Here is a 17,802-nt window from a genome sequence, read left to right as displayed (position 1 = left end):
ATTTGTGTATCATTAGATAGTAGGCATGTGACCATCATAGTAACCCGCGTTCTCTTATCCATCTTGACAACTTCACACTCTATCTCAGGGCAGTGATGTCTCTAAGATACAAAGAGGCAGCATAAGCAAGATAAAGTAATTGGATAACAGAATGAAATGATTGAAATAAAATTATGTTTCTATCACTTCCTTAGAAACCCAGTGCTTATTATTCAGTAAGGAAGATAGTAATGAGGTTTGAATACCATCCATTTTAAACTAACATGTTCTAAGTACCTAGGTAGAAAGATAAAAATTTAATCGATCATGGAGATATCTTCAGACATTTAGTGTCAGGTATATAGTTTGAATGGGTATGAACAGTCATTCTGAAAAATGTTTAGAGACTATATGTGTCAATTTTATGAGATATTTTCTTTGAAATTGTTAAGCCACCATAAATGTAAGAATGTCCATAAGAAAAATAAGGAATTATATAATATAATCACACACTAATATATATATATATATACACATATATTCTCATATATATATTCTCATATATATTTTCATATATAATTCGCATATATAGTTCTCATACACACACACACACACACACACACACACATATATATATGAGAATTATGTGTGTATGTGTGTGCACATGTAAGGGGTGTGTGCATATAGTTGGGTAAGCATGCATGTGGAGACAAGAGGGAAACCTGATGCGGCATTCTTCGGATCCTACCCTTCCCCCTTTTTCGGAAAGAGAGAGACGATCTCTCACTCACCTGGTGCTGATAGACACACTAATGAAAAAGCCCCAGGGACAACTCAGCTGTACTTAGGAAGACCAGGAATTACAATCTGATGCTGACCACATTTTCTTCTGAAGTTGGGTTCTTAAAGCACCCTACCAACTGAGCTAACTCCTCAACAGCTACCAGCTCAAGAATTTTTTCTTAAAATGAATGATAATTGGCATTTTTTGTCTTTTGTTAGTTACCTATTTGATGATTGGTTACATTTTAAAAATTGTGGCTCATGGACTTCACTGTATTCATCCAAAATGTCAAAGCTATGATGTTGGGTCATTCATTGGTTATGATGAGGTAGTTTTCATACCTATGTTTTGATGACTTATTGTAGGTAGAAAAGTCAGAAGCTAATCCCAAGAAATATACCGTGTACATATTTATTTTATTTGTATTAAGCTGAATTATTCCAAAATCTCCGATGCAACAGATACTTCCCAGAGCAGGACAATAGGGTCACAGGTCAGAGGGTGGATGACACCTGGATGATTTAGCTCTTTGCATCTAACACATTCCTTGAGAATTGTGAGTAATAAACATCTTGAAAGTCATGCATTGTTATTATTTTTGTTTGGGGCTTTATGAGAACTGCAATCATTTTAGAGGACTTAGAGTATCTTCAAAAGGGAAAGATTGATTTATGCCATAATCAATTGCTTACCTACAGCTTTAACATGGTTATTTATACACTGCTTAATCTATTACTTTATTTAATGGTTACTTTTATTGTATGTTCAATTAATGTTGTAAACAGAATATTGATTCTAAGGATGGTGCTTTTTTTTTATAAAATATGTCTGATCATAAAAGTGGCCATCAAAATTAGAAATATAAAAATGAATCCGAGACGTGTTTCACTAACAGTTGGAAGTGTGTGTAAACCTCTGCTTCTGAGTTATAGACGCGGGTGACAAATCAAATGTCAGAAGCACATATCTCAGAGCAGTGTCACTTCTAGTGGCAATTACCCTATCAAACATCCTTCAATCCTGTTTTAGAAGAATCTGGCATACAAGGGAGTTACGTAGGAAATTTAAACTTCAGACATCATTTTGTGAGGGTTTAAGTTTAGGAATATTGAGACTCAGAGATGTACATAAAGGATCAAAAACACAATTCGTCATTAATTTAGTCATGTTCCATACATATCCCACAGGCTTGCACATACGCACACAGCCTAAGGGAGCTTCAAGAGTGGGTGACTTAATGATGGGCTACCATTCTAGTTCCTTACCTTGGAATGCAGTTTCATTCCTCACACACTGAGTTCTATGCACGCACATCACCACATCCGAGTCCACTAGTTATATTTGTTTGGCTTACAAGGAACCTTGAGGGTGTGCATTGTCCCCACAATGTCTCCTGATAGAATCATTTCAATTTTCAATTTCTACTCAGTATTGACGCCTTAACTCTGTCCCTTTGATGGCCATCTTATTGATTTCTTCTACCAACAATTAATTGTTGTACCAGCCAATCCTCTGTTGTAAAACATTCCTTTCCTAATGTTTGGAGTAAATACCAAATGCTTGGCTTCAATTTGAGAGCTCATTAACCAATTTCTCAGCCTTCTCCTCAAACTTTTTGCCTCATCTGCTCTGAATTCTGGTCACATTTTTTTTTAAATCGATTTGCCATTTTTCATGTGTGTCTGATTTTTTCTTTCTAATATTGGTACCAGTTTTCTTTTTTCCCCTACTTTTATTGGTTGTTTTACTTATTTACATTTCAAATGTTATTCCCCTCCACAAACCCCCTATTCTCCTCCCTCCTCCCCTGCCTCTATGAGGGTGCTCCTCCACCCACTCCTGCCTCAGCACCCTAGCATTCCCCTATGCTGGGTCATGGAACCTCCACAGAAGCAAGGGGCTCCACTCCCATTGATACCAGACAAGGCCATCCTCTGCTACATATGCAGCTGGAGCCATGGGTGCCCCCATGTGTACTCTTTGGTTGGTGGTTTAGTTCCTGGGAGCTTTGGGGGGTCTGGTTGGTTGACACTGTTGTTCTTCCTGTGGGATTGTAATTCATAAAGGAGCCATTTATAATTTTTAAAAAACATTCAAAATGTTTATACATGTCAATATTTGGAATTGATATTCTCAGCCACCACATCATAAGACTGTTTCAATGGTAATCATAACACATAAAATACTTTACTAAATGTGTTTATGTATATCTAACTCCTTTTCTGTAATAGCAACACATGAAACCCAGAGAAACATTCTATTTTGTTTCTGTTTGAGCTGCAGTGTCTCCAGTAACATATGTGTGCTGTTAGAAATACTTTTTTTTAAAAAAAGAAATACTTTGATTAAGTTTTAAACAATTTATATCTTTGATATGTTTACCCGGCTAGAATGATATTAGTTTTTCAATTAACGATTCAGGGCACTATTTGTTGATATTATAATACTGGCTTAAAAGTCCTCAGAGATCATTAAAGATTACCAAGTTATTTGTCCCCAAGGCAAGGAGATAAAAAGTATAAAGATCTGAGCAAAAGGGTTTTGTATCCTAGGGACTGTTCATGCCCAAAGCTTCATTTTAATCGCTTGCCTCGGGGACGCCTGAAGATCTTGCTGTCCTTCTACAGAATGAGCAAGCTTCAAGGTCCAGGAGTTTCACTTCTAACACTTCCTGGCTGTCCTCCTTGCTGGCTGTCCTATGCACTATGGCATTGCCTGCAAAGAATTAGATTGGTCCTCTCTAAGAAAGAGAAAACAACTTTAAGTTCAGACAAGAAAATTTTGGAATTATGTCCATGATAACCTCCTATCTCGTTGCGATGCATGCTGTGTTTCCAGAGAGCAAGGGATGTGTAACTGAAGGCTAGTGTTCTCAAGAGTGAGGGACAATCAAGCCACTGTGAAGCCCGTGCCCTCATGTCCCCTTCCTGGGCACAGAGCTGAGTGGAACTTCCTTCAAACACCCTGCACCAGACTCCTCCTATTATTGCTTTCTTCTCAATACCATAGGAAATTGTTTCACTTCTGTTTGTTAGATGGAAGGTCATAGGGCATTAGACCAAGAGAGCCCTCAAGGAATGTAAAATATATCAAGGGTAAGAGCCTTGTGCCAGCTAGGAGAAGAGGGATTTGATTTCCTGTGGGAACTTCCAGTTACATTCCCTGCCCTCCTCAAAGTTATGATTTCTCCTGGATTCAATAATAGCTCCCGTTCATTTCCTTTTGGCTTTTCTTTTCTGTCCTTTCTCCAAGTAGCCTTGGTTTTTGTTTTCTGAGTGGATGTCTTTTCCACCCATCAGACTTAATAGATATATTGATTTCATCTATGTTATCAAAGCCAAATAAATAAATAAATAAATAAATAAATAAATAAATAAGAAAGCAGGAGAGAGAGGGGGGGGGGAGAGAGAACCAATAATGCAACTGCATTAGGTTTTTCAGAAAGTTTGCATCTAAGATCTCCTTTTAGACATTTTTTCATGAACAAAAATAACATTGCAGGCAGTATTTGAGTTTAACTTGTGGCATATTCACAGAGCAGGGAAGGGGAGCCTGCCTACCTTCTTCCTCTACTGCCTGCTCACCTCCTGCTTGGCTGACATGGGAAAAGCTAGCCCAGAACAGTATGTTATGAGGTTATTGAGCTCAAGCATGGCTTCTCTGCTTCCTCAAAAATGAAAATAAATGTGTTCTGTATGAGTGATTACAAGCTCAGAAGTCTAGAAATTTATTTGTCTTCTACTTGTATTACCAATGCTCAGTGCCTTGAAATAATACACTGGTGCCTAAGCCCCAGTCTCTTTGCTTGTCAAAGGCAGATAATTTCTGACCTTTTGTCTCTTAGCATTAATGGAAAGATCAGTTGAGACTGTCAAAGAAATACATGGAGAATCCGTGAAACATTAATATATAATAAAGAGAATTTTTTCTGAAACATAGCTGGTGAATTATAAGATTACATATTGTACTTTTGTAGTCCTGAAGACATTACTTATGAGGTGGGATAAAGGTAGCGATACTGAACATTTAACTGCCACTCTCCTATCATTCAACTCCAGAAAGCCCTTCTAGAAGGCTGTCATGTCCATCTTGTTTGGGTTTATTGTTGTTATTGTTGTTGTTGTTGTTGTTAACTTTAATCAAGTTGACATAGGTCAGGATTATCTGGGAAGAGAGAACTTGAATTTATAAAATATCTCCATCAAATTGGCCTTTAAGTAAGACTGGGAGCCATTTCATGATTGATGCTCAATGTGGTAGTCCAAATCTACACATGGTCCTAGGAGGGATAAGAAAGTTGGATGAGCAAGCCCTTGGACCTAGACAGTAAGCATCATTCTTCCATGGCCTCAACTTCTCTCCCTGCTTTGAGTATTGGCTCTGTCTTCCATTCATAATGGGCTATCAGCTGTAAAGTGAAATTAACCCTTCAGTACCCATTTGTTCTTGTTGTGGTATTCTTCACAGCTATAAAAACTTACCTAGAACAATAACTTCTACAAATCCCTGACCACAGCCATAGTTCACCACAGTTCACCACAGTGACCACAGTTCACAGAACTGAACTTATTTTTAATTGTTTAACATTTACGTTTAATTTTAAATTCAGCAATATTCTGGAAAATTCATCCATAATAACGTTGCTGCCTCTGTCTCCTAGGGTCCAGCCGCACTCATGATAATTTAGGTCTATGTCCTAGGAACTCCTTGAGTGTTTAAAGCTCATATGGCATACAGATCAGCAGCATAGAATAATAGTTCCTTAAGTTAGTCCATTTTCTTTTAGCAAAATATAAAGAAGCACCTGAAGATTCAAAGTCCATCTTAGACTTGTCACATAAAGAAGATGTGTATCGTATCTGCATGAAGACTGAGGTTTAGTAGGCCAATTTTGGTGGCAAGAATTATGGCACATTCCCTGCCATGTGTTCGATAAATGTCAGCAGAGAAAACCTTTGAAGTGACGTCAGATTTCGGAGTTAAACTAAAGAATGGGTTATTCCACAGTCATCAACACCAGCAGCAGCAGCAGCAGCATCTCCACACAGAGAGAACATCAGAAGATTGTGTGCTCACTTCCAGACCCTTGTAGCATTCAAGAGTAAAATGAAGGCTGTGACAAACTCTGATTTTGTTTGTTTGGGGCTGTGTGTTGCTTTGTTTGTTTGAAAGTAATTTTGGTAAATCAGGGTTTTCAGCTACATGTATTTAAGAGCCACTGCTACTAAATGTTAAGGCTAGAATTTAGAGTTCATACTCGTCCCATAATATGAGTACCACTCTTGAGTGATCAATGAATGATGCTGTATGTTCCAACTCTTTGCTCTCAGTCTCCAGTGGAATTTCTGCCTCGATAGTAGGTTCAGAGATATACCAGAATCCTATTGCCTTTCTACTTAACTTCATATTTCACTTTGAATGTAGCTATTTTGAAATGTTTCCTAACATGTAGGTTTCAATTATTTCCCAACCTCATGGCTATCTCCAGGTAATTCTGGGCTTTAAATAAATAAAATTTTGGTTTATTTTCTTGTTATTGCTTGTTTGTCTCTATTACTGCCAGGACACTAAATCTTTTCCATTCTAATTCAGCAATATTGTTTTTTCTCTATGTCACAATGACTGACTACTCTATTTCAGAAGAATTCCTCTCTGGGGTCTTTGCCCACAAGCTGAATCTCCTCTCATCTGACCTTCACAATGATTTGAGGGAGTTTCCTGAAAACACAAATTGGATCATATCTTTCCCTTCTTCAGCACCTAAGCCATCCCCCACATCTGATTGCTCTTTGCTGGAAAAGATCTCTGAATGTCTTTTAAATACTGTGTTCAAAACATCTGCCTTGATTCCCAACCTCATTCTCTTATAGCATATACTACCCTAAAAACCTCTCTCACACTGACTGCCTAATCACTTTGGCCAGGAAAGCGACAGTAGCTCTCCTTATACTGTGAAGCATAAGGTCCTGCTCCAAACAACACAATCTCTGAAATGTCTTCCATTTTATTCTTTTTGTCAGTGATAAGCATTCTTCCTCTTTAACTACCTTAAAGACTACTGTCATTTCTTTAACTACAGCCTCTGCTAAAATTCGGTATGTACACATTACTCATTGTTTGTGTGTAAGAAGCTACTGGACAAGACTGAATATCAGCAGTAAACTCTATCATCAAATGCTGGCTCCAAACTAACAGCTCTGACTTAAAACCCAACTCTGTGTCTCACATTTTGTTTTCCTATAGGTAAATTGATTAGCCTTTCCAGGTCAATAAATATGAAATATTGTTTTCTCTTTGGGAGTTAAGGGATTATTGTAAAATTTTAACTGCATTTTAGGCTTTTTGCAATAGAATTACAGAGCACATGAACCCTGGTTCCTAATCCAAACATTGACTTGCAAGTCAGTGATTGGCTGTCACAAGAAAGAGGAACATTCTGTCAAAAGAAGAGGAACATGTAGGGCCTTGGTCAGGACTAGGCACGTCCCAGGACCTCTAAGGAGACTTTTGTGACCAGAATAGGGTGTGCCTCTGAATAATAAAGAATAAACATACTTAGTTGGCATGAGGTCATACTGTGGACTTAGGAAGAATTGAGATTCAGGATGTGAGCATGAGTGCTCAGATGTAAACAAGCAGAATGAAGCAGCAGGGGCAGAATCTGGTGTCAGAAAATGACAGCATCTAGCTCAACTTGTCACCTGCCCTATTCACTTTGGGGCACTTGAGCATTACTGGCGCAGCTTCAAATGGTGTCAATCCATTATCTTTGCTGAACTACACTAGCTAGATCTATGTGTATTTGAACAATATTTATTTTTTAAGTCTGAATTTTTTTCTTCCTTTGAAACCCAGTTTTTGTCTAACTTGTGATGTAAATTAGAAAAGGGATCTAAAAATATTTTTTGGTTGTTTTATTTGTTTACATTTCAAATGTTGTCCCCCTTCCCTTATTTTCTGTAGAGCTGAACTAGGAATGGTGTACTGAAAACACAAGAAGTTACAATATTATCAAATAATGAAAGTAAGGTAAATTCTATTGTGCCCTGTCCTACACCTACTCAGTGCCTGAAAGTACTTTGTTAATAATATTTCAGGTTTTGACACCAATGTAGTTGAAGATGCCTAGCATTAAGCACTTAAGCAGGAAATCCTGTCATTGAAGTGAGTATGGATGGACCTGGAATGCATTAGTCTAAGTGAAATAAGCCAGCCTCCGCAGGTCAAGTGAGACGGGATTCTCCACATATTCAACGTGCAGACTCGCAGACATGGAGTAGTATGGGAGATTTTTAGGAGCTTTAAGAGTGTTTGGGAAGAGTTGAAAGTTGGTTTCAAAGGATTTAAGTTCTAATTATAAAAGCTAATGAAGTTCTCAGAGATCATTGTAAAAACTATGGCTACCACTGTGCATTCTTCAAAATGATTAGGAGAGTAGACTTCATGTTCCATGTTTTTTTCTACTATGAAATAATGAAGAACAAGAGAAGACTTTTGAAAGTGGAGTACCTATACTCTCAGTACCTTGAGAGGATATGCTCAGTACCTGATTGCATTGATGGTGTCATAGGCATATGCACATCTTGACACTCATCAGAGTGAATGCATGAAGTGTACATATTATATCAATTATACACCCAATTAAGCTGGATTTTATACGATACAGAGATTCTAGTCATTAGGATCAAGATGAGAAACTCCAATAGATATGATAACCCAGACTTTATGAAATTCATATGTGTAGCAAAGGAGACACCCCTTCAAACTCCATGAAGTATTCTAGATTTTGAGCGATGATACGGTCCATTTTTGTATTCAATTTATTATTGGTACTACTGACAGTGTCCAAAATATAGCATGTGTAAAAGAAATAGAAGGAAAAACAACTAAAACACAATTACTGTTTTTACACCGTAAGCTGCAAATCACAAGTAATTATAAAGTACTGTAAGAATATTGATCAACAAAGACAAAAAATGGATGAACTTCACATGAATCAAACAGTGCAAAGATAATAAAAATCACTTGACTTTTACTAACTATAAAAATTAGAGAATGGAAATGCTGATGTCTCCTCTCAGGAATGGTTAAGATTTAAAGTTTTCCATATGGGCAATGTAGCAAGTTAACCTGGTAAGTCTTCTAGATGTGGTCCAATGGCCTAGTCGCTCAGGTCACACGAGCATGATGAATTTTCATTCAGGGCGAAAGGAGAAATCAGTATGAACACTTAGGTCGGTTCTGGGAGCCCAAGTTCAAACGAGTTCACCGAAGGCCAGTCTACAGCTGTAAGTGCCATTCACGGGAACGCTTGGAGCTTAGAGAAACAGGATGCCAACGTAAGCCAACGTGAGGTGGAGCGTTTCCTTTTCTCTTCAGGAAGATTTTCTTTCTTCCAAAGGGTCAAGCAAACCTTTCCAGAGGAAACACGACCTCCTTTTACAAAGTTGTTCATTGATGAGAGCTATGCTGATCCAAGGGTTTTTTTTAGAGGCCCCGATGGAAGGACAAAAGGAACCCAGTTCTGTGTCCTTGCCCAGGAGCAGACTTGGCAGAGTTCTGTGTGGGACTGGTGCCAAGGCCTTGAAGGAGTTAAGGATTCAGTTCCTGGGAACTTGGCTTTCCTCCCCTGAAGAGACTAGAGATATCAGTCTTATGGCCTTTGTGCATTCCCTCCCTGATACCCTTGAGATATTCTGTGTTTTCCTTGTGCTACACTGTTTAATTAGCTTCCTGCTGACTTCCTTCAATTTCTCCCTGAAAAATCTGTACATAAAATACTGTATTTCTTTTTTTTTTCTTTATTCTTTTCCTTTTCACTGAAAGGAAGGTTTGTTTGTTTGTTGTTGTTGTTGTTGTTTTTAAATCATACAATGTATGCCAGTATCCCATGCCCTCTATTCCTTCAAGTTCCTCCCTAGCTTCTTGCATTCAGATCCACCTCCTTTCTGCTTCTCCTTAGAAAATAAGCAGGCTCGTAAGGCATAATAATCAAATAAAATATAAGAAGATAACGCAAAAACTAGTGCACTACAATAGGGCGAAAGAAAGAAAGAAAGAAAGAAAGAAAGAAAGAAAGAAAGAAAGAAAGGAAGGAAGGAAGGAAGGAAGGAAGGAAGGAAGGAAGGAAAAGAAAAGAAAAAGAGCCCAAGAATAGATAGTCAGGACACTCTAAACTGGAGAAAAATAATATAAAGAGAGAAAAATAATATAAAGAAAATAATATAAAATATAAATTTAACAATAAGAATTAAAAAAAAAAAAGATGGCCCTAACACGGTATTATGAGACAAAGGAACCAGCAGAGATGGCACTGGGTTAGTGTTCTGGCTTTTTGTTGACCATCTACTCCTGCTGGACCTACAGCGTGCCCTTAAGTGTTTTTTGTTTTCTCAGCGAGAAAGAACACTAAATTCTCATTTGCAGGTGGCTTTTAATTGGAAATAGCTTCTGGGTTAGGGATGAGAGCATGTGACTACATGTGTCTACTCAAAGACGCCCTCTAGTGCATACCCTGTGCATACAGCCTCAATATCTGTGAGTTCAGATGTACATCAGTCATGTTGATTTACAGGGCTTCCCTCCACGCCCCCATGGTCCTCTATTACCTCTAGGTTTTGAAATCATTCTACCTCTTCTTCTGCAGGATTTCCTGAGCTCTATGGGGGATTTGTGATGGACATTCCAAGGTCTCTGTCTGCATATTGCCTGGCTGTGGGTCTCTATTTGTTCCCATCTGCTACAGGAGAAGACAGCTGCAATGACAGATTACAATGACAGCCAAGCAAGGCTGATCTATGAGTATAGCAGAATAGCATTAGGACTATTTATGGACACTTTCTCAGGTGAGTCCTATTTAGCTTTACGCCAGGTCTCTGGGATACCTAGCCTCCAGTTCCTGGTCACACGAGCACTATGGGGCATGTGTTCTATCTCATGGAGAAAATAAAACCTTGTACTATGAAATCCTCTTCCTGGGAATAACATAATCATAAAAAATAAAATAATATTCACTTCTCTGTAACATTAGTTGGAACTAAGTGTCTAATGAGGATGATAAGTAGAACTGATTGAAAATGGTTACATTTCTTCTGAAAGACAGGAGGTTACATACAATATAATATAAGCCAATATAAACCATATTTGTCTTTCTGGGTCTGGGTTACTTCACTCTGAATAATTTTTTGCTAGTTCCATTAATTTACCTGCAAATCTTATGATTTCATTTTTTTAAAAAAAAATAGTGTGTTATATCTATGTTTAAGTGTGACACATTTTCTTTATTATCTTTTATCCCATTATTTTGTGTTGTTATCTTTTACTCCATTTATCTCATTTACCCAAATTTCATCTCTTCTTCAGTTGAGGGACATCTGGGTTGTTACCAGTTTCTGGCTATTATGAATAGAGCAGCAGTGAACATGGCATCTCTCTGACAGGAATGAAGTGTCCTTTGAGTGTATATACACGCTTACCAGTCTGCATACTTAGGTAGACAGATTCACATCTTCCTGGGTGGCTGTACAAGTTTGCACTGCCTCCAGCAATGGATAAGTGGTCCCCTTACCCCACATCCTCACCAGTATGAGTTTTGTTGTATTGATTTTAGCCATTCAGACAGGTGTAAGATGCAATCTCAAAGTAGCTTAGATTTGCATTTCCCTGAAGACTAAAAATATTGTCCATTTCCATGAGTATTCCTCAGTTGTTTGAGTTTACTCTTTTGAGAATTTTCACTAAGGGATATAGGGTTGTTTAAATTGTTTCTTTGACCTTGACTTAACTTTAGTAAGTGATATCTATCAACAAAAGTTCCTATTTCTTTGGGGTTTTACAATTTGGTGGAGTACAGGATGCAATAGGTCCTTGTGGTTCTCTGGATCGTCTTATTTTCGTTATTTCTCACTTCTCATTTCTAATTTTGGTAATTTGGATATTCTCTCTCTGCTCTTTAGTTAATTTGGCTAAGGGTTTGTCAATCTTATAGATTTTCTCAAAGAACCAGCTCCCTGTTGTGTTGTTTCTTTGTTCTGCTTTTTCATTTGTTCATTTCTCTTTTATTGATTGTAGCCCCGAGTTTGATTATTGCTCACTGGTCTAATCCTTTTGGGTGTGATTTCGTCTTTTTGTCTCAGGTGTGATGTTAAATGAGTTTCAGCATTTCTAAGTTTCTGTACTCGCGTGTGCTTGTCTCACTAGGAAACCCACTTAATTTTTTTAAATATAAAATACTTATACTAAATTTTATCATATGGCTTAAACCTCAGTTTTTAAAGTCATAGGCATGCCAACATTGGCCAGTAAGTACACACCCTCACTTAAGTGGGTATGAGGAACATGGGTCAGAAAAGGCAGCAGGCATTATTTCTGACTCTTAAAAAGAAGCTATAAGAATAACTGAGTGGCTGCATCTCGCAGAAGCTCTTGGCTCAATTTTTATTTTGAGTCAACTCCATATATTTCCTTTACCTATTTACTCTGCTCTTCTAATAATTGTATGTGTCTGTGCATGTGAACATGGAATATATAGGTGTTTCTTCCCACATTGTCCTATTGATTCTGCTGTGGATACAACGTTACAAATGCATTCATTTCTAACTTCCTCAGACTATCATGGTTCACACATCCAGCACTACACATAAATTACTCAGATAAACTCCTAACTAGCTTGCTGAATCCCCTGACACTCCTTCCTCCTTTTTCTCTACATGAGGTTGAAGTGATTATTTTTTTCAAGACACAAATCTAACTGCCTACTTACACTGACTGGTTCAGTGAGTTTGCTGTTCTTCACAACTATGACGGCCTTACTTGCTTCTACCATTAAGACTGCTACAGTCACTTTGTCCACTCTGGGGTTCAACAGCTGTCACTACATAGCAGGTTAGGGATGCATTCTGTCTTCAGGAAGCTCCACTTATAACTCTGTCAATATAATGCTCTTTTTAGACTTTGAACTTAATCTTAAATGTCGCTTTCGCCCTTTTGTCCTGGTCTCTAGTCAGACACAATTCTCAGCTCTGCATCACCTGGCACCATGAACAGCCATTGTTGATAGGACTGAGAGCATGGTACTCCAAACTATACACAGTTCAGCATGCTGAATACTTAAGTGGAAGGAATTTGAGAAATGGCAGGAGGGATTCTTAATGTGCTGCCTCAACTAAGAAATGTTTTCCTTTCCCCGCTATAACCTGTACCAAACAGCATCCTCCTCTCTAAAGAGATAGAAACACTGGCAGGAATCTGCAAACCAAGCCTGGCCTTGCTCATCCGTCTATCACTCTCTGCAGATCCCATACTGCCTGTCCTTCATGGGTTCCTGGGACTCCTCTCTTTCCACTGAACCCAGAAGAAAATGTCTCCTTGAGCAGTGTGCTTACCAAGGCTGCCTTGCAAAGTGAAGCAGTGACCTTTTGTTGCGGTGATCCAGTCTGAGAATTAGAAGGATAGAAAAATGATCTTCTCCTTCCTTCCATCCGTACATCCATTACTTACACTGTTTTATAATCTTTCATGCTGGTCTCTCAATACCCATCCATTTTAGAGTCACATGACTCTTCTTTCCCTTCTCAAATATTTTAGGTCAAATGGCTAATAGTCAAGACTGTCTAGTAAGCACAAAGATGGTGAAATTAGGTATTTATTCGGAGGTAAAATGCAGCTTATTTATTCATCAGTACTATATCAGGTTCTTCATGTTACTCTGATGAAATAATCTTTCACATGCCTAATTAACATAATATTGAATTGATAGTCAGTTGTCTAAATATTTACCACTAACATTTATATATGTGTACAGCCCATATAGTTTTATATGACTCATTTATATTACATATATATGTTGTTATATATGTATATATACACACATATATCACTTATCCTTATCACTATAAGGAGATTTTAAAATGTTTGTCTATTCCTAAATGATACTTAATCATTTCCACATATTTTTTAAAATCTAATTACCATGACATATAAGACAACTTACAATTTTTATTATCTTCAGACAACTATGATTTTTTTGTAAGTTGAGGCAGACAATTCTTAGTTCTAGAAGTCCAAAATCAAGGTGTCTGCATGTTTGGCTTCTCCGGGGCACATGTTCTCAATTGCCTGACCATGGAGTGAAAACTTCAATCTTCAGGGTAGCTAATTAATAACCTCCCCCACCCCTACTCTCTCCTCTCTGCCTTGCAGATCACCACCTTCTTCCTATGCCCCCACCTACCCTCTTGTTTGTGCAGGTCTCTGCACATAAGGCCAATTGTCATACCAGATGAGTTACTGCCTCTAATGAACACACCATCCAGCAAGATATTCTTTAAAGTGTTAGCGTTTAAACATAGGAAACTAGGGGCAAACAAAGTTCAAATAATAAGACACAAAACGTTCTCGTGGAATATCACAAACATGAGAAGAAAATCTACTGAGCCATGAACTTGCTGTCAGCCACAGAGAGTCTATGTGATTGTGCCTTTTGGTGTTTAGAAGGCACACCAGGATATTCTTCTCTCTCTCTCTCTCTCTCTCTCTCTCTCTCTCTCTCTCTCTCTCTGTGTGTGTGTGTGTGTGTGTGTGTGTTGTGTGTGTGGTTGTGCAATCATAATGACAAACTTCCTTCATTATTATTATACCCGACTTTCTGTTTATTTATTTAGCAAACCCCAAAGATCGATGTTGTAAATAATTATTACTGTTCCTGTGCCTACGAACCCCCAGGGCCACACAAACAGCATGTGTGTCATTTTTCCTCTGGGTTCTGTCACCCTCCTCTGACCCTCGGAACTCTGCCATCCTCCTGGGTATGTGGTCTGAAGGCTGACAAGGTAACAGATGCCAAGGATGAGTTTCATAGTGTGCTAGCCATTCATCTTCTGGCAAAAAAAAAAAAATCTACTTGAAATTAAAGATGCATTTTTACGTGAGGATTTCCTAGTGTTTACGTGTTTTAAAAAAAATTAAGTGTATTTCTGTATTAACTGCCATTTTCAAATCTCTTGATAGCAAGACTATACCTCATATCAAAATTTAATGGTGATTTATTTACTTAATGGAATATTGCTGTTTAGAATAACAGATTTCCATCCCTATAGTCATATTTTATATTCTTTTAGTGTTTTCCCAGTTGAATTTGCGATCCTTACACCTAGACACTGTAACCTTAATCATGTTCATTTTGTTCTGTGCTCTGAATACAAATGGCTTATTTCACAACACACGCTTATAAATAATCTTCTCTCCTCTTTCCAAGCAAGTCTCTTATTTTGTAAATCCGCCATCCGCTTATGACAGTAATTCAGATTCTATTTGCCTATTAGCATCTATGCACATATACCTCTGTTTTGCCTCTTTAACATTCACACTTCTATACCTTTGAGCAAGGAAGGGTACCAAAAGCTTGAGAATAATAATTTCCTTATAGTAAATTGACAGTCATGTATCTCTACCCTAATCCCTTAAAATGGCACTCCCCTTTGTGCAGGAAAAAAAAAAATAAACTAGTCCATTTGTCTAAATAGCGTAACTCAAATGTGTGCTGAAAATCCAACAGAGGTAGCCTGTCCCTGTGGTTTACAGCATCCTGCTTTCAGAAATGGGAATGATTTTCATTCCTGTTTCTGATCTTATTCTTGCGGCATAGTTTCTCTGGAAGCTGTAGACATTCTAACCTTTCCTAACTGCCGCCTATCACGTGGTTTATGGTGAGAAATGATGAGTGAAATCTGAAGGTAACATCAATTTGAGATGCACTCCTAGTGTGAGAATTTCTTGGGGATGTTGGGGCTATCAATCAGTTTTTGAGAACTTCTCTTTTAGTGTTGAGATTCCCAAGTATCCAATACACCAAGAAACTCAGGATAAATTAAAAAAAAAAAAACAAAAACAAAAACAAAAAAAAAACCAAGAAAAACCAGTGTTCTCCAGCAATATAGCTGTAAATTTAAGATGTGTTTGTTAAAAAAAAAAGACATGAAAACAATGATTGTCACACCCCATCATTCTACAACACACAGTTTTCCATCAAACCATAGCACAGTGTCTGCCGCCTTGAGAATCAATGCCCGTGTAGGAAGGATGCACCTACATGGTGCCTTCAACCTACAGTCTAACCTTTCTATTCTTAGAATATTGTTTTTGCATAAAGTGATTTAAGTTTCTTCCCTAATGCATGCCCTCAGATTTAAAGGTGAAAACTTAGAACTGTGTGGCTATGTGATTTGAAGTAAATTATTCAACCTTTGGGTCCTTGAGTTTTGTGAGGCTTGTATGATCATCCAAAAGGACAAGAGATTTGGAAATACATGTGACACTGTCAAGAAGATTATCAAGCTCTGACAGCTCTCTGGGATACATTATTCAGGAAAGGTTTTATGGATGGTAAAAATGGATTCCTAGATTCCTCCTCTGGTTTAAATTCACTGCTGTGTCTACAATCCTCTTCCTATTTTAATTGTTGTAGGTGCTGCTATAGCTGGGTTACAGTTGATTTGTAAATGTATGTGTATGACCTTCAATTCATCAATGCAAATGTTGAGCAAGTAATAAATTCAGCTACAGGGACTTACTCCATGTCTTCCAGCCTGTGTCTATAGAATCCAGTAGCTTTAATGGCACCACAGTAGCTATAGTTGCTTACCATTCACAGTGCTTTGCTGCATGGTACAGGCACTGGCCACATTTAAAGGTGATCAGCAAAGGGACACAGTAAATCAGCTATGGTGGTTATTCTGACTGGGAGATCATCTGGGAGATGGGCCCGAAGCAGAATTATAGAAGATTATCTTAATGATTTGGTTCATTGATTTGGGGAAACCTCCCACTTATGAACCACACCCATTATCAGGGCAGGGATCCTGGACAATGTAAGGAGCAGAAAGTTTGCTGAAGGCATCCACTAGTCTCTCTGATTCCTGACTGTACATGCCATGTGTCCAGCTGTGTCCCTCTCCAGCCACCTTGCCTGCCCCACAGGGAAGTGCATCTTGAACTACAAGCTAAAAACAAGTCTTAGTCCCTTAAGTTTCTTTCAACGGGAAATGAAATAAGAAACTGGTGTCTGGGAGTAAACAATTCAGTGGTAACACCACAGAGTGAACTGATACAAGAGATTTCATTTGGACTTCCTACAGAAACTCAGCCAAAAGAGTCCCTAGATTCTAAGATATTGTACTTATATTCTAATATCTCATTCAAAATCAGTGGGAACTTAATAAAAGGTAATACATTTGCATACTATCAGCCCAATGTCATGAAAGTAAGTCATCTCATAACTGTGCAAAGAGATTGGCAGCAATTTAGAGAAAGAGTGAAAATTTGTGCCAAGATCATAAAAGGCCCTGTGTTTAAATGCCTGACTGTAGTTTGTGTCATGTGTGTTGATGTTCCTAAGCCTTATGTAAGAATTCTTGAAGACATTCTACACCTCATCTCAAAGCCATCATATTTGCAGTAGAGGAGACATCAAACAATTAATCTAGGCTTGACTGTCACTTATTAAAATCGATTTAAAGCACTAACAGACTTGTGTGAGTTACATTGCAAGACCTTATTATTAATAATGTTACCTCTGAGACAGCAGAGATATTTTGTACTGGAAAAGAAAATTAAATTCACTTGCGTGTGGCAATTCTCTATTTCCTGGCCCCAAAGTTTATACTTTCATTATCTGTTATGGTACCCCTATTCTTGAAAGAGGTTAATGCTGAAGAACTACCCACTTTTACTAGTAGGACAAGATAGCAATGTGGCAAAGTTCCAATGAAATGTATATATAAAAAGATAATGCTTATGTTCAGCTAAAAGTATACAATCTACTGTATGTTTTGTTATATTGCTTTAAGAGGGAATGAAGAGATTTTTCAGCCATAAAAAAATGTGAAACAAGGACCCTTTTCAAGTTATTCCAGGCCTACTTCTATATTACAGTTTAATAACGTGACACTTTTATGCCAAGAATAATTCTTACCCTGTTTTCTAATGAAATTCCCTTTACTTATAACACAGCCCAATGCATATGATATCATTATCAAATGCAT

At 37.8% G+C, this 17,802-nt stretch overlaps 1 pseudogene; it reads left to right on the top strand.

Annotated features, from left to right (window-relative positions):
* Nucleotides 16,217–17,233, top strand: Gm18825 (predicted gene, 18825; annotated as a pseudogene).

The sequence above is a fragment of the Mus musculus genome, chromosome 16 (genome assembly GCF_000001635.26).
Source record: "Mus musculus strain C57BL/6J chromosome 16, GRCm38.p6 C57BL/6J".
Lineage (NCBI taxonomy): Eukaryota > Metazoa > Chordata > Mammalia > Rodentia > Muridae > Mus > Mus musculus.
The sequence above is the reverse complement of the archived record's forward strand: the minus strand, read 5'-3'. Positions and strand labels throughout refer to the sequence as shown.